General features: G+C 43.4%; 17 non-coding genes and 1 pseudogene across 17 annotated transcripts; all 18 read right to left on the bottom strand.

Moving 5' to 3' along the window:
* Nucleotides 1-571: 571 nt before the first annotated feature.
* On the bottom strand, nt 572-690 carry LOC136740601 (5S ribosomal RNA). Its single transcript, XR_010813428.1, has one exon. It is a non-coding gene; the product is annotated as a 5S ribosomal RNA (ribosomal RNA).
* A 1,055-nt stretch (nt 691-1,745) lies between these two features.
* LOC136740709 (5S ribosomal RNA) lies at nt 1,746-1,864 on the bottom strand. Its single transcript, XR_010813527.1, has one exon. It is a non-coding gene; the product is annotated as a 5S ribosomal RNA (ribosomal RNA).
* A 1,066-nt stretch (nt 1,865-2,930) lies between these two features.
* LOC136740472 (5S ribosomal RNA) lies at nt 2,931-3,049 on the bottom strand. Its single transcript, XR_010813306.1, has one exon. It is a non-coding gene; the product is annotated as a 5S ribosomal RNA (ribosomal RNA).
* Nucleotides 3,050-4,104: 1,055 nt separating this feature from the next.
* Nucleotides 4,105-4,223, bottom strand: LOC136740653 (5S ribosomal RNA). Its single transcript, XR_010813476.1, has one exon. It is a non-coding gene; the product is annotated as a 5S ribosomal RNA (ribosomal RNA).
* Nucleotides 4,224-5,278: 1,055 nt separating this feature from the next.
* On the bottom strand, nt 5,279-5,397 carry LOC136740388 (5S ribosomal RNA). The gene has a single exon (XR_010813224.1). It is a non-coding gene; the product is annotated as a 5S ribosomal RNA (ribosomal RNA).
* Nucleotides 5,398-6,452: 1,055 nt separating this feature from the next.
* LOC136740702 (5S ribosomal RNA) lies at nt 6,453-6,571 on the bottom strand. The gene has a single exon (XR_010813520.1). It is a non-coding gene; the product is annotated as a 5S ribosomal RNA (ribosomal RNA).
* Nucleotides 6,572-7,636: 1,065 nt separating this feature from the next.
* On the bottom strand, nt 7,637-7,755 carry LOC136740569 (5S ribosomal RNA). Its single transcript, XR_010813398.1, has one exon. It is a non-coding gene; the product is annotated as a 5S ribosomal RNA (ribosomal RNA).
* Nucleotides 7,756-8,819: 1,064 nt separating this feature from the next.
* On the bottom strand, nt 8,820-8,938 carry LOC136740376 (5S ribosomal RNA). Its single transcript, XR_010813212.1, has one exon. It is a non-coding gene; the product is annotated as a 5S ribosomal RNA (ribosomal RNA).
* Nucleotides 8,939-10,004: 1,066 nt separating this feature from the next.
* Nucleotides 10,005-10,123, bottom strand: LOC136740674 (5S ribosomal RNA). The gene has a single exon (XR_010813496.1). It is a non-coding gene; the product is annotated as a 5S ribosomal RNA (ribosomal RNA).
* Nucleotides 10,124-11,181: 1,058 nt separating this feature from the next.
* LOC136740662 (5S ribosomal RNA) lies at nt 11,182-11,300 on the bottom strand. The gene has a single exon (XR_010813485.1). It is a non-coding gene; the product is annotated as a 5S ribosomal RNA (ribosomal RNA).
* Nucleotides 11,301-12,358: 1,058 nt separating this feature from the next.
* LOC136740746 (uncharacterized) lies at nt 12,359-12,467 on the bottom strand (annotated as a pseudogene).
* A 1,066-nt stretch (nt 12,468-13,533) lies between these two features.
* Nucleotides 13,534-13,652, bottom strand: LOC136740651 (5S ribosomal RNA). The gene has a single exon (XR_010813474.1). It is a non-coding gene; the product is annotated as a 5S ribosomal RNA (ribosomal RNA).
* Nucleotides 13,653-14,707: 1,055 nt separating this feature from the next.
* LOC136740640 (5S ribosomal RNA) lies at nt 14,708-14,826 on the bottom strand. Its single transcript, XR_010813463.1, has one exon. It is a non-coding gene; the product is annotated as a 5S ribosomal RNA (ribosomal RNA).
* A 1,058-nt stretch (nt 14,827-15,884) lies between these two features.
* Nucleotides 15,885-16,003, bottom strand: LOC136740438 (5S ribosomal RNA). The gene has a single exon (XR_010813273.1). It is a non-coding gene; the product is annotated as a 5S ribosomal RNA (ribosomal RNA).
* Nucleotides 16,004-17,072: 1,069 nt separating this feature from the next.
* LOC136740627 (5S ribosomal RNA) lies at nt 17,073-17,191 on the bottom strand. The gene has a single exon (XR_010813452.1). It is a non-coding gene; the product is annotated as a 5S ribosomal RNA (ribosomal RNA).
* Nucleotides 17,192-18,257: 1,066 nt separating this feature from the next.
* LOC136740323 (5S ribosomal RNA) lies at nt 18,258-18,376 on the bottom strand. The gene has a single exon (XR_010813159.1). It is a non-coding gene; the product is annotated as a 5S ribosomal RNA (ribosomal RNA).
* Nucleotides 18,377-19,431: 1,055 nt separating this feature from the next.
* On the bottom strand, nt 19,432-19,550 carry LOC136740614 (5S ribosomal RNA). The gene has a single exon (XR_010813440.1). It is a non-coding gene; the product is annotated as a 5S ribosomal RNA (ribosomal RNA).
* Nucleotides 19,551-20,605: 1,055 nt separating this feature from the next.
* LOC136740359 (5S ribosomal RNA) lies at nt 20,606-20,724 on the bottom strand. Its single transcript, XR_010813195.1, has one exon. It is a non-coding gene; the product is annotated as a 5S ribosomal RNA (ribosomal RNA).
* Nucleotides 20,725-21,364: the final 640 nt, after the last annotated feature.

Here is a 21,364-nt window from a genome sequence, read left to right as displayed (position 1 = left end):
ATAAGTTCAGTTGTTTAAACATTTGACAAACTATGGTGAGGGGTAAGAAAACACACAAATCCAGCAGCTCCTGTATTTCAATACACCAGAACCCAATATTATTGGCGAGTCGGGTAGTCCATCATCACAGTTCGAGGGCAGGCATCATTTCAGTAATTTCATCCCGTTGCATTCACATCCGTGCCTTGAATGAGATTGAATGTGATCTTTGCTCTCAAGTATGTTCCCAAGTTTTACACTTTCGTGCTTTGCATGAATGGGAATGGAACCGTGTGTGTTGAATGAGGCTCCTTGTGAGCACTGAACTTTGTCCGGTGGAGTTCCTTTTTGTGTTGCTGTAATTGTGTCATTTCTCGATGAGAAAGATTAGGCAACATTTAGTCACTTCTAGCCATGATGCTCAATTTATTTACGAATGTACCCTAGTTACTAGGGACCGTTTACGTTGGAGAACAAGATCTATTTTATGCCTGTGTATTTGGGGAAGTCAAATCTGAAATAATGATGAAATTGCGTGTATCCAAAGTTAAAACTCGTGATTTGTCGCCCTCTGGTGTGTAAAAGATGCAAAAGCTTACAGCACCTGGTATTCCCAGGCGGTCTCCCATCCAAGTACTGACCAGGCCCGAGCCTGCTTAGCTTCCGAGATCGGACGATATCGGGCGTATTCAGGCTAGTATGGCCGTAAGCCAGGGAGGCTGTCCGTGACGCTCTACTTAAAGGGAAGGCAATATCCGTTTCTGCTGCTCATACTTGCAGTTGAACTGTCTCTCTACTCTAAAGTCCGGGACACACCAGCGCGCCGCAGACAGTCCCTGCTAACACGCCACGTTGTGGCAACGTTGTGCGTTAGCTGGGGTGCCACACCAGACCGGAACTATATATTACAAAACGAACACATTGTCTTGATAAAACAGCTGTAATTGAGTGCCTGACACGCCAGTCAAGCGCAATCTTGAGAAGGTGTGCATTTCAGTAAGGATTTCAATTGACATGCAGTATGAAACTGAAAGGAGGTTGCATCACTATGATGCATAACATTGCATGTATTGTATTTTCAAGTGTGTGCATTCATCCTGTTGTCATTTTGTTTTGAAAGCAGAAGAATCATTCAACAGGTTGCTGAGACAAATGTAAACCAGTAAAACATATGAAGAGAAACAAACCTTGAATATAAGTTCAGTTGTTTAAACATTTGACAAACTATGGTGAGGGGGTTAGAAAACACACAAATCCAGCAGCTCCTGTATTTCAATACACCAGAACCCAATATTATTGGCGAGTCGGGTAGTCCATCTTCACAGTTCGAGGGCAGGCATCATTTCAGTAATTTCATCCCGTTGCATTCACATCCGTGCCTTGAATGAGATTGAATGTGATCTTTGCTCTCAAGTATGTTCCCAAGTTTTACACTTTCGTGCATTGCATGAATGGGAATGGAACCGTGTGTGTTGAATGAGGCTCCTTGTGAGCACTGAACTTTGTCCGGTGGAGTTCTTTTTTGTGTTGCTGTAATTGTGTCATTTCTCGATGAGAAAGATTAGGCAACATTTAGTCACTTCTAGCCATGATGCTCAATTTATTTACGAATGTACCCTAGTTACTAGGGACCGTTTACGTTGGAGAACAAGATCTATTGTATGCCTATGTATTTGGGGAAGTCAAATCTGAAATAATGATGAAATTGCGTGTATCCAAAGTTAAAACTCGTGATTTGTCGCCCTCTGGTGTGTAAAAGATGCAAAAGCTTTCAGCACCAGGTATTCCCAGGCGGTCTCCCATCCAAGTACTGACCAGGAACGAGCCTGCTTGACTTCCGAGATCGGACGAGATCGGGCGTATTCAGGCTAGTATGGCCGTAAGCCAGGAAGGCTGTCCCTGACGCTCTACTTAAAGGGAAGGCAATATCCGTTTCTGCCGTTCATACTTACAGTTGAACTGTCTCTCTACTCTAAAGCCCGGGACACACCAGCGCGCCGCAGACAGTCCCTGCTAACACGCCACGTTGTGGCAACATTGTGGCAACGTTGTGCGTTAGCTGGGGTGCCACACCAGACCGGAACTATATATTACAAAACGAACACATTCTCTTGATAAAACAGCTGTAATTGAGTGCCTGACACGCCAGTCAAGCGCAATCTTGAGAAGGTGTGCATTTCAGTAAGGATTTCAATTGACATGCAGTATGAAACTGAAAGGAGGTTGCATCACTATGATGCATAACATTGCATGTATTGTATTTTCAAGTGTGTGCATTCATCCTGTTGTCATTTTGTTTTGAAAGCAGAAGAATCATTCAACAGGTTGCTGAGACAAATGTAAACCAGTAAAACATATGAAGAGAAACAAACCTTGAATATAAGTTCAGTTGTTTAAACATTTGACAAACTATGGTGAGGGGGTAAGAAAACACACAAATCCAGCAGCTCCTGTATTTCAATACACCAGAACCCAATATTATTGGCGAGTCGGGTAGTCCATCATCACAGTTCGAGGGCAGGCATCATTTCAGTAATTTCACCCCGTTGCATTCACATCCGTGCCTTGAATGAGATTGAATGTGATCTTTGCTATCAAGTATGTTCCCAAGTTTTACACTTTCGTGCTTTGCATGAATGGGAATGGAACCGTGTGTGTTGAATGAGGCTCCTTGTGAGCACTGATCTTTGTCCGGTGGAGTTCCTTTTTGTGTTGCTGTAATTGTGTCATTTCTCGATGAGAAAGATTAGGCAACATTTAGTCAATTCTAGCCATGATGCTCAATTTATTTACGAATGTACCCTAGTTACTAGGGACCGTTTACGTTGGAGAACAAGATCTATTGTATGCCTGTGTATTTGGGGAAGTCAAATCTGAAATAATGATGAAATTGCGTGTATCCAAAGTTAAAACTCGTGATTTGTCGCCCTCTGGTGTGTAAAAGATGCAAAAGCTTACAGCACCTGGTATTCCCAGGCAGTCTCCCATCCAAGTACTGACCAGGCCCGAGCCTGCTTAGCTTCCGAGATCGGACGAGATCGGGCGTATTCAGGCTAGTATGGCCGTAAGCCAGGGAGGCTGTCCCTGACACTCTACTCAAAGGGAAGGCAATATCCGTTTCTGCCGTTCATACTTACAGTTGAACTGTCTCTCTACTCTAAAGCCCGGGACACACCAGCGCGCCGCAGACAGTCCCTGCTAACATGCCACGTTGTGGCAACGTTGTGCGTTAGCTGGGGTGCCACACCAGACCGGAACTATATTTTACAAAACGAACACATTTGTCTTGATAAAACAGCTGTAATTGAATGCCTGACACGCCAGTCAAGCGCAATCTTGAGAAGGTGTGCATTTCAGTAAGGATTTCAATTGACATGCAGTATGAAACTGAAAGGAGGTTGCATCACTATGATGCATAACATTGCATGTATTGTATTTTCAAGTGTGTGCATTCATCCTGTTGTCATTTTGTTTTGAAAGCAGAAGAATCATTCAACAGGTTGCTGAGACAAATGTAAACCAGTAAAACATATGAAGAGAAACAAACCTTGAATATAAGTTCAGTTGTTTAAACATTTGACAAACTATGGTGAGGGGGTAGGAAAACACACAAATCCAGCAGCTCCTGTATTTCAATACACCAGATCCCAATATTATTGGCGAGTCGGGTAGTCCATCATCACAGTTCGAGGGCAGGCATCATTTCAGTAATTTCATCCCGTTGCATTCACATGCGTGCCTTGAATGAGATTGAATGTTATCTTTACTCTCAAGTACGTACCCAAGTTTTACACTTTCGTGGTTTGCATGAATGGGAATGGAACCGTGTGTGTTGAATGATGCTCCTTGTGAGCACTGAACTTTGTCCGGTGGAGTTCCTTTTTTGTTGCTGTAATTGTGTCATTTCTTGATGAGAAAGATTAGGCAACATTTAGTCACTTCTAGCCATGATGCTCAATTTATTGACGAATGTATCCTAGTTACTAGGGACCGTTTACGTTGGAGAACAAGATCTATTGTATGCCTGTGTATTTGGGGATGTCAAATCTGAAATAATGATGAAATTGCGTGTATCCAAAGTTAAAACTCGTGATTTGTCGCCCTCTGGTGTGTAAAAGATGCAAAAGCTTACAGCACCTGGTATTCCAAGGCAGTCTCCCATCCAAGTACTGACCAGGCCCGAGCCTGCTTAACTTCCGAGATCGGACAAGATCGGGCGTATTCAGGCTAGTATGGCCGTAAGCCAGGGAGGCTGTCCCTGACGCTCTACTTAAAGGGAAGGCAATATCCGTTTCTGCCGTTCATACTTACAGTTGAACTGTCTCTCTACTCTAATGCCCGGGACACACCAGCGCGCCGCAGACAGTCCCTGCTAACACGAAACGTTGTGGCAACGTTGTGCGTTAGTTGGGGTGCCACACCAGACCGGAACTATATTTTACAAAACGAACACATTGTCTTGATAATACAGCTGTAATTGAGTGCCTGACACGCCAGTCAAGCGCAATCTTGAGAAGGTGTGCATTTCAGTAAGGATTTCAATTGACATGCAGTATGAAACTGAAAGGAGGTTGCATCACTATGATGCATAACATTGCATGTATTGTATTTTCAAGTGTGTGCATTCATCCTGTTGTCATTTTGTTTTGAAAGCAGAAGAATCATTCAACAGGTTGCTGAGACAAATGTAAACCAGTAAAACATATGAAGAGAAACAAACCTTGAATATAAGTTCAGTTGTTTAAACATTTGACAAACTATGGTGAGGGGGTAAGAAAACACACAAATCCAGCAGCTCCTGTATTTCAATACACCAGAACCCAATATTATTGGCGAGTCGGGTAGTCCATCATCACAGTTCGAGGGCAGGCATCATTTCAGTAATTTCATCCCGTTGCATTCACATCCGTGCCTTGAATGAGATTGAATGTGATCTTTGCTCTCAAGTATGTTCCCAAGTTTTACACTTTCGTACTTTGCATGAATGGGAATGGAACCGTGTGTGTTGAATGAGGCTCCTTGTGAGCACTGAACTTTGTCCGGTGGAGTTCCTTTTTGTGTTGCTGTAATTGTGTCATTTCTTGATGAGAAAGATTAGGCAACATTTAGTCAATTCTAGCCATGATGCTCAAATTATTTACGAATGTACCCTAGTTACTAGGGACCGTTTACGTTGGAGAACAAGATCTATTGTATGCCTGTGTATTTGGGGAAGTCAAATCTGAAATAATGATGAAATTGCGTGTATCCAAAGTTAAAACTCGTGATTTGTCGCCCTCTGGTGTGTAAAAGATGCAAAAGCTTACAGCACCTGGTATTCCCAGGCAGTCTCCCATCCAAGTACTGACCAGGCCCGAGCCTGCTTAACTTCCGAGATCGGACGAGATCGGGCGTATTCAGGCTAGTATGGCCGTAAGCCAGGGAGGCTGTCCCTGACGCTCTACTTAAAGGGAAGGCAATATCCGTTTCTGCCGTTCATACTTACAGTTGAACTGTCTCTCTACTCTAAAGCCCGGGACACACCAGCGCGCCGCAGACAGTCCCTGCTAACACGAAACGTTGTGGCAACGTTGTGCGTTAGCTGGGGTGCCACACCAGACCGGAACTATATTTTACAAAACGAACACATTGTCTTGATAATACAGCTGTAATTGAGTGCCTGACACGCCAGTCAAGCGCAATCTTGAGAAGGTGTGCATTTCAGTAAGGATTTCAATTGACATGCAGTATGAAACTGAAAGGAGGTTGCATCACTATGATGCATAACATTGCATGTATTGTATTTTCAAGTGTGTGCATTCATCCTGTTGTCATTTTGTTTTGAAAGCAGAAGAATCATTCAACAGGTTGCTGAGACAAATGTAAACCAGTAAAACATATGAAGAGAAACAAACCTTGAATATAAGTTCAGTTGTTTAAACATTTGACAAACTATGGTGAGGGGGTAAGAAAACACACAAATCCAGCAGCTCCTGTATTTCAATACACCAGAACCCAATATTATTGGCGAGTCGGGTAGTCCATCATCACAGTTCGAGGGCAGGCATCATTTCAGTAATTTCATCCCGTTGCATTCACATCCGTGCCTTGAATGAGATTGAATGTGATCTTTGCTCTCAAGTATGTTCCCAAGTTTTACACTTTCGTGCTTTGCATGAATGGGAATGGAACCGTGTGTGTTGAATGAGGCTCCTTGTGAGCACTGAACTTTGTCCGGTGGAGTTCCTTTTTGTGTTGCTGTAATTGTGTCATTTCTTGATGAGAAAGATTAGGCAACATTTAGTCACTTCTAGCCATGATGCTCAATTTATTTACGAATGTACCCTAGTTACTAGGGACCGTTTACGTTGGAGAACAAAATGTATTGTATGCCTGTGTATTTGGGGAAGTCAAATCTGAAATAATGATGAAATTGTGTGTATCCAAAGTTAAAAATCGTGATTTGTCACCCTCTGGTGTGTCAAAGGTGCAAAAGCTTAAAGCACCTGGTATTCCCAGGCGGTCTCCTATTCAAGTACTGACCAGGCCCGAGCCTGCTTGGCTTCCGAGATCGGACGAGATCGGGCGTATTCAGGCTAGTATGGCCGTAAGCAAGTGAGACTTTCCCTGACGCTCTACTTAAAGGGAAGGCAATATCCGTTTCTGCCGTTCATACTTACAGTTGAACTGTCTCTCTACTCTAAAGCCCGGGACATACCAGCGTGTCGCAGAAAGTCCCTGCTAACACGCCACGTTGTGGCAACGTTGTGGCAAAGTTGTGCATTAGCTGGGGTGCCACACCAGACCGGAACTATATTTTACAAAACGATCACATTGTCTTGATAAAACAGCTGTAATTGAGTGCCTGACACGCCAGTCAAGCGCAATCTTGAGAAGGTGTGCATTTCAGTAAGGATATCAATTGACATGCAGTATGAAACTGAAAGGAGGTTGCATCACTATGATGCATAACATTGCATGTATTGTATTTTCAAGTGTGTGCATTCATCCTGTTGTCATTTTGTTTTGAAAGCAGAAGAATCATTCAACAGGTTGCTGAGACAAATGTAAACCAGTAAAACATATGAAGAGAAACAAACCTTGAATATAAGTTCAGTTGTTTAAACATTTGACAAACTATGGTGAGGGGGTAAGAAAACACACAAATCCAGCAGCTCCTGTATTTCAATACACCAGAACCCAATATTATTGGCGAGTCGGGTAGTCCATCATCACAGTTCGAGGGCAGGCATCATTTCAGTAATTTCATCCCGATGCATTCACATCCGTGCCTTGAATGAGATTGAATGTGATCTTTGCTCTCAAGTATGTTCCCAAGTTTTACACTTTCGTGCTTTGCATGAATTGGAATGGAACCATGTGTGTTGAATGAGGCTCCTTGTGAGCACTGAACTTTGTCCGGTGGAGTTCTTTTTGTGTTGCTGTAATTGTGTCATTTCTCGATGAGAAAGATTAGGCAACATTTAGTCACTTCTAGCCATGATGCTCAATTTATTGACGAATGTACCCTAGTTACTAGGGACCGTTTACGTTGGAGAACAAGATCTATTGTATGCCTGTGTATTTGGGGAAGTAAAACCTGAAATAATGATGAAATTGTGTGTATCCAAAGTTAAAACTCGTGATTTGTCGCCCTCTGGTGTGTAAAAGGTGCAAAAGCTTACAGCACCTGGTATTCCCAGGCGGTCTCCCATCCAAGTACTCACCAGGCCCAAGCCTGCTTGGCTTCCGAGATCGGACGAGATCGGGCGTATTCAGGCTAGTATGGCCGTGAGCCAGGGAGGCTGTCCCTGACGCTCTACTTAAAGGGAAGGCAATATCCGTTTCTGCCGATCATACTTACAGTTGAACTGTCTCTCTACTCTAAAGCCCGGGACACACCAGTGCGCCGCAGACAGTCCCTGCTAACACGCCACGTTGTGGCAACATTGTGGCAACGTTGTGCGTTAGCTGGGGTGCCACACTAGACCGGAACTATATTTTACAAAACGAACACATTGTCTTGATAATACAGCTGTAATTGAGTGCCTGACACGCCAGTCAAGCGCAATCTTGAGAAGGTGTGCATTTCAGTAAGGATTTCAATTGACATGCAGTATGAAACTGAAAGGAGGTTGCATCACTATGATGCATAACATTGCATGTATTGTATTTTCAAGTGTGTGCATTCATCCTGTTGTCATTTTGTTTTGAAAGCAGAAGAATCATTCAACAGGTTGCTGAGACAAATGTAAACCAGTAAAACATATGAAGAGAAACAAACCTTGAATATAAGTTCAGTTGTTTAAACATTTGACAAACTATGGTGAGGGGTAAGAAAACACACAAATCCAGCAGCTCCTGTATTTCAATACACCAGAACCCAATATTATTGGCGAGTCGGGTAGTCCATCATCACAGTTCGAGGGCAGGCATCATTTCAGTAATTTCATCCCGTTGCATTCACATCCGTGCCTTGAATGAGATTGAATGTGATCTTTGCTCTCAAGTATGTTCCCAAGTTTTACACTTTCGTGCTTTGCATGAATGGGAATGGAACCGTGTGTGTTGAATGAGGCTCCTTGTGAGCACTGAACTTTGTCCGGTGGAGTTCTTTTTGTGTTGCTGTAATTGTGTCATTTCTCGATGAGAAAGATTAGGCAACATTTAGTCACTTCTAGCCATGATGCTCAATTTATTTACGAATGTACCCTAGTTACTAGGGACCGTTTACGTTGGAGAACAAGATCTATTGTATGCCTGTGTATTTGGGGAAGTAAAACCTGAAATAATGATGAAATTGTCTGTATCCCAAGTTAAAACTCGTGATTTGTCGCCCTCTGGTGTGTAAAAGGTGCAAAAGCTTACAGCACCTGGTATTCCCAGGCGGTCTCCCATCCAAGTACTGACCAGGCCCAAGCCTGCTTGGCTTCCGAGATCGGACGAGATCGGGCGTATTCAGGCTAGTATGGCCGTAAGCCAGGGAGGCTGTCCCTGACGCTTTACTTAAAGGGAAGGCAATATCCGTTTCTGCCGATCATACTTACAGTTGAACTGTCTCTCTACTCTAAAGCCCGGGACACACCAGTGCGCCGCAGACAGTCCCTGCTAACACGCCACGTTGTGGCAACGTTGTGGCAACGTTGTGCGTTAGCTGGGGTGCCACACCAGACCGGAACTATATTTTACAAAACGAACACATTGTCTTGATAATACAGCTGTAATTGAGTGCCTGACACGCCAGTCAAGCGCAATCTTGAGAAGGTGTGCATTTCAGTAAGGATTTCAATTGACATGCAGTATGAAACTGAAAGGAGGTTGCATCACTATGATGCATAACATTGCATGTATTGTATTTTCAAGTGTGTGCATTCATCCTGTTGTCATTTTGTTTTGAAAGCAGAAGAATCATTCAACAGGTTGCTGAGACAAATGTAAACCAGTAAAACATATGAAGAGAAACAAACCTTGAATATAAGTTCAGTTGTTTAAACATTTGACAAACTATGGTGAGGGGGTAAGAAAACACACAAATCCAGCAGCTCCTGTATTTCAATACACCAGAACCCAATATTATTGGCGAGTCGGGTAGTCCATCATCACAGTTCGAGGGCAGGCATCATTTCAGTAATTTCATCCCGTTGCATTCACATCCGTGCCTTGAATGAGATTGAATGTGATCTTTGCTCTCAAGTATGTTCCCAAGTTTTACACTTTCGTGCTTTGCATGAATGGGAATGGAACCGTGTGTGTTGAATGAGGCTCCTTGTGAGCACTGAACTTTGTCCGGTGGAGTTCCTTTTTGTGTTGCTGTAATTGTGTAATTTCTCGATGAGAAAGATTAGGCAACATTTAGTCACTTCTAGCCATGATGCTCAATTTATTTACGAATGTACCCTAGTTACTAGGGACCGTTTACGTTGGAGAACAAGATCTATTGTATGCCTGTGTATTCGGGGAAGTCAAATCTGAAATAATGATGAAATTGCGTGTATCCAAAGTTAAAACTCGTGATTTGTCGCCCTCTGGTGTGTAAAAGATGCAAAAGCTTACAGCACCTGGTATTCCCAGGCGGTCTCCCATCCAAGTACTGACCAGGCCCGAGCCTGCTTAGCTTCCGAGATCGGACGAGATCGGGCGTATTCAGGCTAGTATGGCCGTAAGCCAGGGAGGCTGTCCCTGACGCTCTACTTAAAGGGAAGGCAATATCCGTTTCTGCCGCTCATACTTGCAGTTGAACTGTCTCTCTACTCTAAAGTCCGGGACACACCAGCGCGCCGCAGACAGTCCCTGCTAACACGAAACGTTGTGGCAACGTTGTGCGTTAGCTGGGGTGCCACACCAGACCGGAACTATATATTACAAAACGAACACATTGTCTTGATAAAACAGCTGTAATTGAGTGCCTGACACGCCAGTCAAGCGCAATCTTGAGAAGGTGTGCATTTCAGTAAGGATTTCAATTGACATGCAGTATGAAACTGAAAGGAGGTTGCATCACTATGATGCATAACATTGCATGTATTGTATTTTCAAGTGTGTGCATTCATCCTGTTGTCATTTTGTTTTGAAAGTAGAAGAATCATTTTTGCTGAGGTTGCTGAGACAAATGTAAACCAGTAAAACATATGAAGAGAAACAAACCTTGAATATAAGTTCAGTTGTTTAAACATTTGACAAACTATGGTGAGGGGGTAAGAAAACACACAAATCCAGCAGCTCCTGTATTTCAATACACCAGAACCCAATATTATTGGCGAGTCGGGTAGTCCATCATCACAGTTCGAGGGCAGGCATCATTTCAGTAATTTCATCCCGTTGCATTCACATCCGTGCCTTGAATGAGATTGAATGTGATCTTTGCTCTCAAGTATGTTCCCAAGTTTTACACTTTCGTGCTTTGCATGAATGGGAATGGAACCGTGTGTGTTGAATGAGGCTCCTTGTGAGCACTGAACTTTGTCCGGTGGAGTTCCTTTTTGTGTTGCTGTAATTGTGTAATTTCTCGATGAGAAAGATTAGGCAACATTTAGTCACTTCTAGCCATGATGCTCAATTTATTTACGAATGTACCCTAGTTACTAGGGACCGTTTACGTTGGAGAACAAGATCTATTGTATGCCTGTGTATTCGGGGAAGTCAAATCTGAAATAATGATGAAATTGCGTGTATCCAAAGTTAAAACTCGTGATTTGTCGCCCTCTGGTGTGTAAAAGATGCAAAAGCTTACAGCACCTGGTATTCCCAGGCGGTCTCCCATCCAAGTACTGACCAGGCCCGAGCCTGCTTAGCTTCCGAGATCGGACGAGATCGGGCGTATTCAGGCTAGTATGGCCGTAAGCCAGGGAGGCTGTCCCTGACGCTCTACTTAAAGGGAAGGCAATATCCGTTTCTGCCGCTCATACTTGCAGTTGAACTGTCTCTCTACTCTAAAGTCCGGGACACACCAGCGCGCCGCAGACAGTCCCTGCTAACACGAAACGTTGTGGCAACGTTGTGCGTTAGCTGGGGTGCCACACCAGACCGGAACTATATATTACAAAACGAACACATTGTCTTGATAAAACAGCTGTAATTGAGTGCCTGACACGCCAGTCAAGCGCAATCTTGAGAAGGTGTGCATTTCAGTAAGGATTTCAATTGACATGCAGTATGAAACTGAAAGGAGGTTGCATCACTATGATGCATAACATTGCATGTATTGTATTTTCAAGTGTGTGCATTCATCCTGTTGTCATTTTGTTTTGAAAGTAGAAGAATCATTTTTGCTGAGGTTGCTGAGACAAATGTAAACCAGTAAAACATATGAAGAGAAACAAACCTTGAATATAAGTTCAGTTGTTTAAACATTTGACAAACTATGGTGAGGGGGTAAGAAAACACACAAATCCAGCAGCTCCTGTATTTCAATACACCAGAACCCAATATTATTGGCGAGTCGGGTAGTCCATCATCACAGTTCGAGGGCAGGCATCATTTCAGTAATTTCATCCCGTTGCATTCACATCCGTGCCTTGAATGAGATTGAATGTGATCTTTGCTCTCAAGTATGTTCCCAAGTTTTACACTTTCGTGCTTTGCATGAATGGGAATGGAACCGTGTGTGTTGAATGAGGCTCCTTGTGAGCACTGATCTTTGTCCGGTGGAGTTCCTTTTTGTGTTGCTGTAATTGTGTCATTTCTCGATGAGAAAGATTAGGCAACATTTAGTCACTTCTAGCCATGATGCTCAATTTATTTACGAATGTACCCTAGTTACTAGGGACCGTTTACGTTGGAGAACAAGATCTATTGTATGCCTGTGTATTCGGGGAAGTCAAATCTGAAATAATGATGAAATTGCGTGTATCCAAAGTTAAAACTCGTGATTTGTCGCCCTCTGGTGTGTAAAAGATGCAAAAGCTTACAGCACCTGGTATTCCCAGGCGGTCTCCCATTCAAGTACTGACCAGGCCCGAGCCTGCTTAGCTTCCGAGATCGGGCGTATTCAGGCTAGTATGGCCGTAAGCCAGGGAGGCTGTCCCTGACGCTCTACTTAAAGGGAAGGCAATATCCGTTTCTGCCGCTCATACTTGCAAATGAACTGTCTCTCTACTCTAAAGTCCGGGACACACCAGCGCGCCGCAGACAGTCCCTGCTAACACGAAACTTTGTGGCAACGTTGTGGCAACGTTGTGCGTTAGCTGGGGTGCCACACCAGACCGGAACTATATTTTACAAAACGAACACATTGTCTTGATAAAACAGCTGTAATTGAGTGCCTGACACGCCAGTCAAGCGCAATCTTGAGAAGGTGTGCATTTCAGTAAGGATTTCAATTGACATGCAGTATGAAACTGAAAGGAGGTTGCATCACTATGATGCATAACATTGCATGTATTATATTTTCAAGTGTGTGCATTCATCCTGTTGTCATTTTGTTTTGAAAGCAGAAGAATCATTCAACAGGTTGCTGAGACAAATGTAAACCAGTAAAACATATGAAGAGAAACAAACCTTGAATATAAGTTCAGTTGTTTAAACATTTGACAAACTATGGTGAGGGGGTAAGAAAACACACAAATCCAGCAGCTCCTGTATTTCAATACACCAGAACCCAATATTATTGGCGAGTCTGGTAGTCCATCATCACAGTTCGAGGGCAGGCATCATTTCAGTAATTTCATCCCGTTGCATTCACATCCGTGCCTTGAATGAGATTGAATGTGATCTTTGCTCTCAAGTATGTTCCCAAGTTTTACACTTTCGTGCTTTGCATGAATGGGAATGGAACCGTGTGTGTTGAATGAGGCTCCTTGTGAGCACTGAACTTTGTCCGGTGGAGTTCCTTTTTGTGTTGCTGTAATTGTGTAATTTCTCGATGAGAAAGATTAGGCAACATTTAGTCACTTCTAGCCATGATGCTCAATTTATTTACGAATGTACCCTAGTTACTAGGGACCGTTTACGTTGGAGAACAAGATCTATTGTATGCCTGTGTATTCGGGGAAGTCAAATCTGAAATAATGATGAAATTGCGTGTATCCAAAGTTAAAACTCGTGATTTGTCGCCCTCTGGTGTGTAAAAGATGCAAAAGCTTACAGCACCTGGTATTCCCAGGCGGTCTCCCATCCAAGTACTGACCAGGCCCGAGCCTGCTTAGCTTCCGAGATCGGACGAGATCGGGCGTATTCAGGCTAGTATGGCCGTAAGCCAGGGAAGCTGTCCCTGACGCTCTACTTAAAGGGAAGGCAATATCCGTTTCTGCCGCTCATACTTGCAGTTGAACTGTCTCTCTACTCTAAAGTCCGGGACACACCAGCGCGCCGCAGACAGTCCCTGCTAACACGAAACGTTGTGGCAACGTTGTGCGTTAGCTGGGGTGCCACACCAGACCGGAACTATATATTACAAAACGAACACATTGTCTTGATAAAACAGCTGTAATTGAGTGCCTGACACGCCAGTCAAGCGCAATCTTGAGAAGGTGTGCATTTCAGTAAGGATTTCAATTGACATGCAGTATGAAACTGAAAGGAGGTTGCATCACTATGATGCATAACATTGCATGTATTGTATTTTCAAGTGTGTGCATTCATCCTGTTGTCATTTTGTTTTGAAAGCAGAAGAATCATTCAACAGGTTGCTGAGACAAATGTAAACCAGTAAAACATATGAAGAGAAACAAACCTTGAATATAAGTTCAGTTGTTTAAACATTTGACAAACTATGGTGAGGGGGTAAGAAAACACACAAATCCAGCAGCTCCTGTATTTCAATACACCAGAACCCAATATTATTGGCGAGTCGGGTAGTCCATCATCACAGTTCGAGGGCAGGCATCATTTCAGTAATTTCATCCCGTTGCATTCACATCCGTGCCTTGAATGAGATTGAATGTGATCTTTGCTCTCAAGTATGTTCCCAAGTTTTACACTTTCGTGCTTTGCATGAATGGGAATGGAACCGTGTGTGTTGAATGAGGCTCCTTGTGAGCACTGAACTTTGTCCGGTGGAGTTCCTTTTTGTGTTGCTGTAATTGTGTAATTTCTCGATGAGAAAGATTAGGCAACATTTAGTCACTTCTAGCCATGATGCTCAATTTATTTACGAATGTACCCTAGTTACTAGGGACCGTTTACGTTGGAGAACAAGATCTATTGTATGCCTGTGTATTCGGGGAAGTCAAATCTGAAATAATGATGAAATTGCGTGTATCCAAAGTTAAAACTCGTGATTTGTCGCCCTCTGGTGTGTAAAAGATGCAAAAGCTTACAGCACCTGGTATTCCCAGGCGGTCTCCCATCCAAGTACTGACCAGGCCCGAGCCTGCTTAGCTTCCGAGATCGGACGAGATCGGGCGTATTCAGGCTAGTATGGCCGTAAGCCAGGGAAGCTGTCCCTGACGCTCTACTTAAAGGGAAGGCAATATCCGATTCTGCCGCTCATACTTGCAGTTGAACTGTCTCTCTACTCTAAAGTCCGGGACACACCAGCGCGCCGCAGACAGTCCCTGCTAACACGAAACGTTGTGGCAACGTTGTGTGTTAGCTGGGGTGCCACACCAGACCGGAACTATATATTACAAAACGAACACATTGTCTTGATAAAACAGCTGTAATTGAGTGCCTGACACGCCAGTCAAGCGCAATCTTGAGAAGGTGTGCATTTCAGTAAGGATTTCAATTGACATGCAGTATGAAACTGAAAGGAGGTTGCATCACTATGATGCATAACATTGCATGTATTGTATTTTCAAGTGTGTGCATTCATCCTGTTGTCATTTTGTTTTGAAAGTAGAAGAATCATTTTTGCTGAGGTTGCTGAGACAAATGTAAACCAGTAAAACATATGAAGAGAAACAAACCTTGAATATAAGTTCAGTTGTTTAAACATTTGACAAACTATGGTGAGGGGGTAAGAAAACACACAAATCCAGCAGCTCCTGTATTTCAATACACCAGAACCCAATATTATTGGCGAGTCGGGTAGTCCATCATCACAGTTCGAGGGCAGGCATCATTTCAGTAATTTCATCCCGTTGCATTCACATCCGTGCCTTGAATGAGATTGAATGTGATCTTTGCTCTCAAGTATGTTCCCAAGTTTTACACTTTCGTGCTTTGCATGAATGGGAATGGAACCATGTGTGTTGAATGAGGCTCCTTGTGAGCACTGAACTTTGTCCGGTGGAGTTCCTTTTTGTGTTGCTGTAATTGTGTCATTTCTCGATGAGAAAGATTAGGCAACATTTAGTCACTTCTAGCCATGATGCTCAATTTATTTATGAATGTACCCTAGTTACTAGGGACCGTTTACGTTGGAGAACAAGATCTATTGTATGCCTGTGTATTTGGGGAAGTCAAATCTGAAATAATGATGAAATTGCGTGTATCCAAAGTTAAAACTCGTGATTTGTCGCCCTCTGGTGTGTAAAAGATGCAAAAGCTTACAGCACCTGGTATTCCCAGTCGGTCTCCCATCCAAGTACTGACCAGGCCCGAGCCTGCTTAGCTTCCGAGATCGGACGAGATCGGGCGTATTCAGGCTAGTATGGCCGTAAGCCAGGGAGGCTGTCCCTGACGCTCTACTTAAAGGGAAGGCAATATCCGTTTCTGCCGTTCATACTTACAGTTGAACTGTCTCTCTACTCTAAAGCCCGGGACACACCAGCGCACCGCAGACAGTCCCTGCTAACACGCCACGTTGTGGCAACATTGTGGCAACGTTGTGCGTTAGCTGGGGTGCCACACCAGACCGGAACTATATATTACAAAACGAACACATTGTCTTGATAAAACAGCTGTAATTGAGTGCCTGACACGCCAGTCAAGCGCAATCTTGAGAAGGTGTGCATTTCAGTAAGGATTTCAATTGACATGCAGTATGAAACTGAAAGGAGGTTGCATCACTATGATGCATAACATTGCATGTATTGTATTTTCAAGTGTGTGCATTCATCCTGTTGTCATTTTGTTTTGAAAGTAGAAGAATCATTTTTGCTGAGGTTGCTGAGACAAATGTAAACCAGTAAAACATATGAAGAGAAACAAACCTTGAATATAAGTTCAGTTGTTTAAACATTTGACAAACTATGGTGAGGGGGTAAGAAAACACACAAATCCAGCAGCTCCTGTATTTCAATACACCAGAACCCAATATTATTGGCGAGTCGGGTAGTCCATCATCACAGTTCGAGGGCAGGCATCATTTCAGTAATTTCATCCCGTTGCATTCACATCCGTGCCTTGAATGAGATTGAATGTGATCTTTGCTCTCAAGTATGTTCCCAAGTTTTACACTTTCGTGCTTTGCATGAATGGGAATGGAACCGTGTGTGTTGAATGAAGCTCCTTGTGAGCACTGAACTTTATCCGGTGGAGTTCCTTTTTGTGTTGCTGTAATTGTGTCATTTCTCGATGAGAAAGATTAGGCAACATTTAGTCACTTCTAGCCATGATGCTCAATTTATTTACGAATGTACCCTAGTTACTAGGGACCGTTTACGTTGGAGAACAAGATCTATTGTATGCCTGTGTATTTGGGGAAGTCAAATCTGAAATAATGATGAAATTGCGTGTATCCAAAGTTAAAACTTGTGATTTGTCGCCCTCTGGTGTGTAAAAGATGCAAAAGCTTACAGCACCTGGTATTCCCAGGCGGTCTCCCATCCAAGTACTGACCAGGCCCGAGCCTGCTTAGCTTCCGAGATCGGACGAGATCGGGCGTATTCAGGCTAGTATGGCCGTAAGCCAGGGAGGCTGTCCCTGACGCTCTACTTAAAGGGAAGGCAATATCCGTTTCTGCCGTTCATACTTACAGTTGAACTGTCTCTCTACTCTAAAGCCCGGGACACACCAGCGCGCCGCAGACAGTCCCTGCTAACACGCCACGTTGTGGCAACATTGTGGCAACGTTGTGCGTTAGCTGGGGTGCCACACCAGACCGGAACTATATATTACAAAACGAACACATTCTCTTGATAAAACAGCTGTAATTGAGTGCCTGACACGCCAGTCAAGCGCAATCTTGAGAAGGTGTGCATTTCAGTAAGGATTTCAATTGACATGCAGTATGAAACTGAAAGGAGGTTGCATCACTATGATGCATAACATTGCATGTATTGTATTTTCAAGTGTGTGCATTCATCCTGTTGTCATTTTGTTTTGAATGCAGAAGAATCATTCAACAGGTTGCTGAGACAAATGTAAACCAGTAAAACATATGAAGAGAAACAAACCTTGAATATAAGTTCAGTTGTTTAAACATTTGACAAACTATGGTGAGGGGGTAAGAAAACACACAAATCCAGCAGCTCCTGTATTTCAATACACCAGAACCCAATATTATTGGCGAGTCGGGTAGTCCATCATCACAGTTCGAGGGCAGGCATCATTTCAGTAATTTCATCCCGTTGCATTCACATCCGTGCCTTGAATGAGATTGAATGTGATCTTTGCTCTCAAGTATTTTCCCAAGTTTTACACTTTCGTGCTTTGCATGAATGGGAATGGAACCGTGTGTGTTGAATGAGGCTCCTTGTGAGCACTGAACTTTGTCCGGTGGAGTTCCTTTTTGTGTTGCTGTAATTGTGTCATTTCTCGATGAGAAAGATTAGGCAACATTTAGTCACTTCTAGCCATGATGCTCAATTTATTTACGAATGTACACTAGTTACTAGGGACCGTTTACGTTGGAGAACAAGATCTATTCTATGCCTGTGTATTTGGGGAAGTCAAATCTGAAATAATGATGAAATTGCGTGTATCCAAAGTTAAAACTCGTGATTTGTCGCCCTCTGGTGTGTAAAAGATGCAAAAGCTTACAGCACCTGGTATTCCCAGGCGGTCTCCCATCCAAGTACTGACCAGGCCCGAGCCTGCTTAGCTTCCGAGATCGGACGAGATCGGGCGTTTTCAGGCTAGTATGGCCGTAAGCCAGGGAGGCTGTCCCTGACGCTCTACTTAAAGGGAAGGCAATATCCGTTTCTTCCGCTCATACTTGCAATTGAACTGTCTCTCTACTCTAAAGTCCGGGACACACCAGCGCGCCGCAGACAGTCCCTGCTAACACGAAACGTTGTGGCAACGTTGTGCGTTAGCTGGGGTGCCACACCAGACCGGAACTATATATTACAAAACGAACACATTGTCTTGATAAAACAGCTGTAATTGAGTGCCTGACACGCCAGTCAAGCGCAATCTTGAGAAGGTGTGCATTTCAGTAAGGATTTCAATTGACATGCAGTATGAAACTGAAAGGAGGTTGCATCACTATGATGCATAACATTGCATGTATTGTATTTTCAAGTGTGTGCATTCATCCTGTTGTCATTTTGTTTTGAAAGCAGAAGAATCATTCAACAGGTTGCTGAGACAAATGTAAACCAGTAAAACATATGAAGAGAAACAAACCTTGAATATAAGTTCAGTTGTTTAAACATTTGACAAACTATGGTGAGGGGGTAAGAAAACACACAAATCCAGCAGCTCCTGTATTTCAATACACCAGAACCCAATATTATTGGCGAGTCGGGTAGTCCATCATCACAGTTCGAGGGCAGGCATCATTTCAGTAATTTCATCCCGTTGCATTCACATCCGTGCCTTGAATGAGATTGAATGTGATCTTTGCTCTCAAGTATGTTCCCAAGTTTTACACTTTCGTGCTTTGCATGAATGGGAATGGAACCGTGTGTGTTGAATGAGGCTCCTTGTGAGCACTGAACTTTGTCCGGTGGAGTTCCTTTTTGTGTTGCTGTAATTGTGTCATTTCTCGATGAGAAAGATTAGGCAACATTTAGTCACTTCTAGCCATGATGCTCAATTTATTTACGAATGTACCCTAGTTACTAGGGACCGTTTACGTTGGAGAACAAGATCTATTGTATGCCTGTGTATTTGGGGAAGTCAAATCTGAAATAATGATGAAATTGCGTGTATCCAAAGTTAAAACTCGTGATTTGTCGCCCTCTGGTGTGTAAAAGATGCAAAAGCTTACAGCACCTGGTATTCCCAGGCGGTCTCCCATCCAAGTACTGACCAGGCCCGAGCCTGCTTAGCTTCCGAGATCGGACGAGATCGGGCGTATTCAGGCTAGTATGGCCGTAAGCCAGGGAAGCTGTCCCTGACGCTCTACTTAAAGGGAAGGCAATATCCGTTTCTGCCGCTCATACTTGCAGTTGAACTGTCTCTCTACTCTAAAGTCCGGGACACACCAGCGCGCCGCAGACAGTCCCTGCTAACACGAAACGTTGTGGCAACGTTGTGCGTTAGCTGGGGTGCCACACCAGACCGGAACTATATTTTACAAAACGAACACATTGTCTTGATAATACAGCTGTAATTGAGTGCCTGACATGCCAGTCAAGCGCAATCTTGAGAAGGTGTGCATTTCAGTAAGGATTTCAATTGACATGCAGTATGAAACTGAAAGGAGGTTGCATCACTATGATGCATAACATTGCATGTATTGTATTTTCAAGTGTGTGCATTCATCCTGTTGTCATTTTGTTTTGAAAGCAGAAGAATCATTCAACAGGTTGCTGAGACAAATGTAAACCAGTAAAACATATGAAGAGAAACATACCTTGAATATAAGTTCAGTTGTTTAAACATTTGACAAACTATGGTGAGGGGGTAAGAAAACACACAAATCCAGCAGCTCCTGTATTTCAATACACCAGAACCCAATATTATTGGCGAGTCGGGTAGTCCATCATCACAGTTCGAGGGCAGGCATCATTTCAGTAATTTCATCCCGTTGCATTCACATCCGTGCCTTGAATGAGATTGAATGTGATCTTTGCTCTCAAGTATGTTCCCAAGTTTTACACTTTCGTGCTTTGCATGAATGGGAATGGAACCGTGTGTGTTGAATGAGGCTCCTTGTGAGCACTGAACTTTGTCCGGTGGAGTTCCTTTTTGTGTTGCTGTAATTGTGTCATTTCTCGATGAGAAAGATTAGGCAACATTTAGTCACTTCTAGCCATGATGCTCAATTTATTTACGAATGTACCCTAGTTACTAGGGACCGTTTACGTTGGAGAACAAGATCTATTGTATGCCTGTGTATTTGGGGAAGTCAAATCTGAAATAATGATGAAATTGCGTGTATCCAAAGTTAAAACTCGTGATTTGTCGCCCTCTGGTGTGTAAAAGATGCAAAAGCTTACAGCACCAGGTATTCCCAGGCGGTCTCCCATCCAAGTACTGACCAGGCCCGAGCCTGCTTAGCTTCCGAGATCGGACGAGATCGGGCGTATTCAGGCTAGTATGGCCGTAAGCCAGTGAGGCTGTCCCTGACGCTCTACTTAAAGGGAAGGCAATATCCGTTTCTGCCGTTCATACTTACAGTTGAACTGTCTCTCTACTCTAAAGCCCGGGACACACCAGCGCGCCGCAGACAGTCCCTGCTAACACGCCACGTTGTGGCAACATTGTGGCAACGTTGTGCGTTAGCTGGGGTGCCACACCAGACCGGAACTATATATTACAAAACGAACACATTGTCTTGATAAAACAGCTGTAATTGAGTGCCTGACACGCCCGTCAAGCGCAATCTTGAGAAGGTGTGCATTTCAGTAAGGATTTCAATTGACATGCAGTATGAAACTGAAAGGAGGTTGCATCACTATGATGCATAACATTGCATGTATTGTATTTTCAAGTGTGTGCATTCATCCTGTTGTCATTTTGTTTTGAAAGCAGAAGAATCATTCAACAGGTTGCTGAGACAAATGTAAACCAGTAAAACATATGAAGAGAAACAAACCTTGAATATAAGTTCAGTTGTTTAAACATTTGACAAACTATGGTGAGGGGGTAAGAAAACACACAAATCCAGCAGCTCCTGTATTTCAATACACCAGAACCCAATATTATTGGCGAGTCGGGTAGTCCATCATCACAGTTCGAGGGCAGGCAT

This window comes from Amia ocellicauda, unplaced genomic scaffold (assembly GCF_036373705.1).
Source record: "Amia ocellicauda isolate fAmiCal2 unplaced genomic scaffold, fAmiCal2.hap1 HAP1_SCAFFOLD_64, whole genome shotgun sequence".
Lineage (NCBI taxonomy): Eukaryota > Metazoa > Chordata > Actinopteri > Amiiformes > Amiidae > Amia > Amia ocellicauda.
Note: the sequence above shows the minus strand (reverse complement) of the source record. Positions and strands in the feature narration are given on the sequence as shown.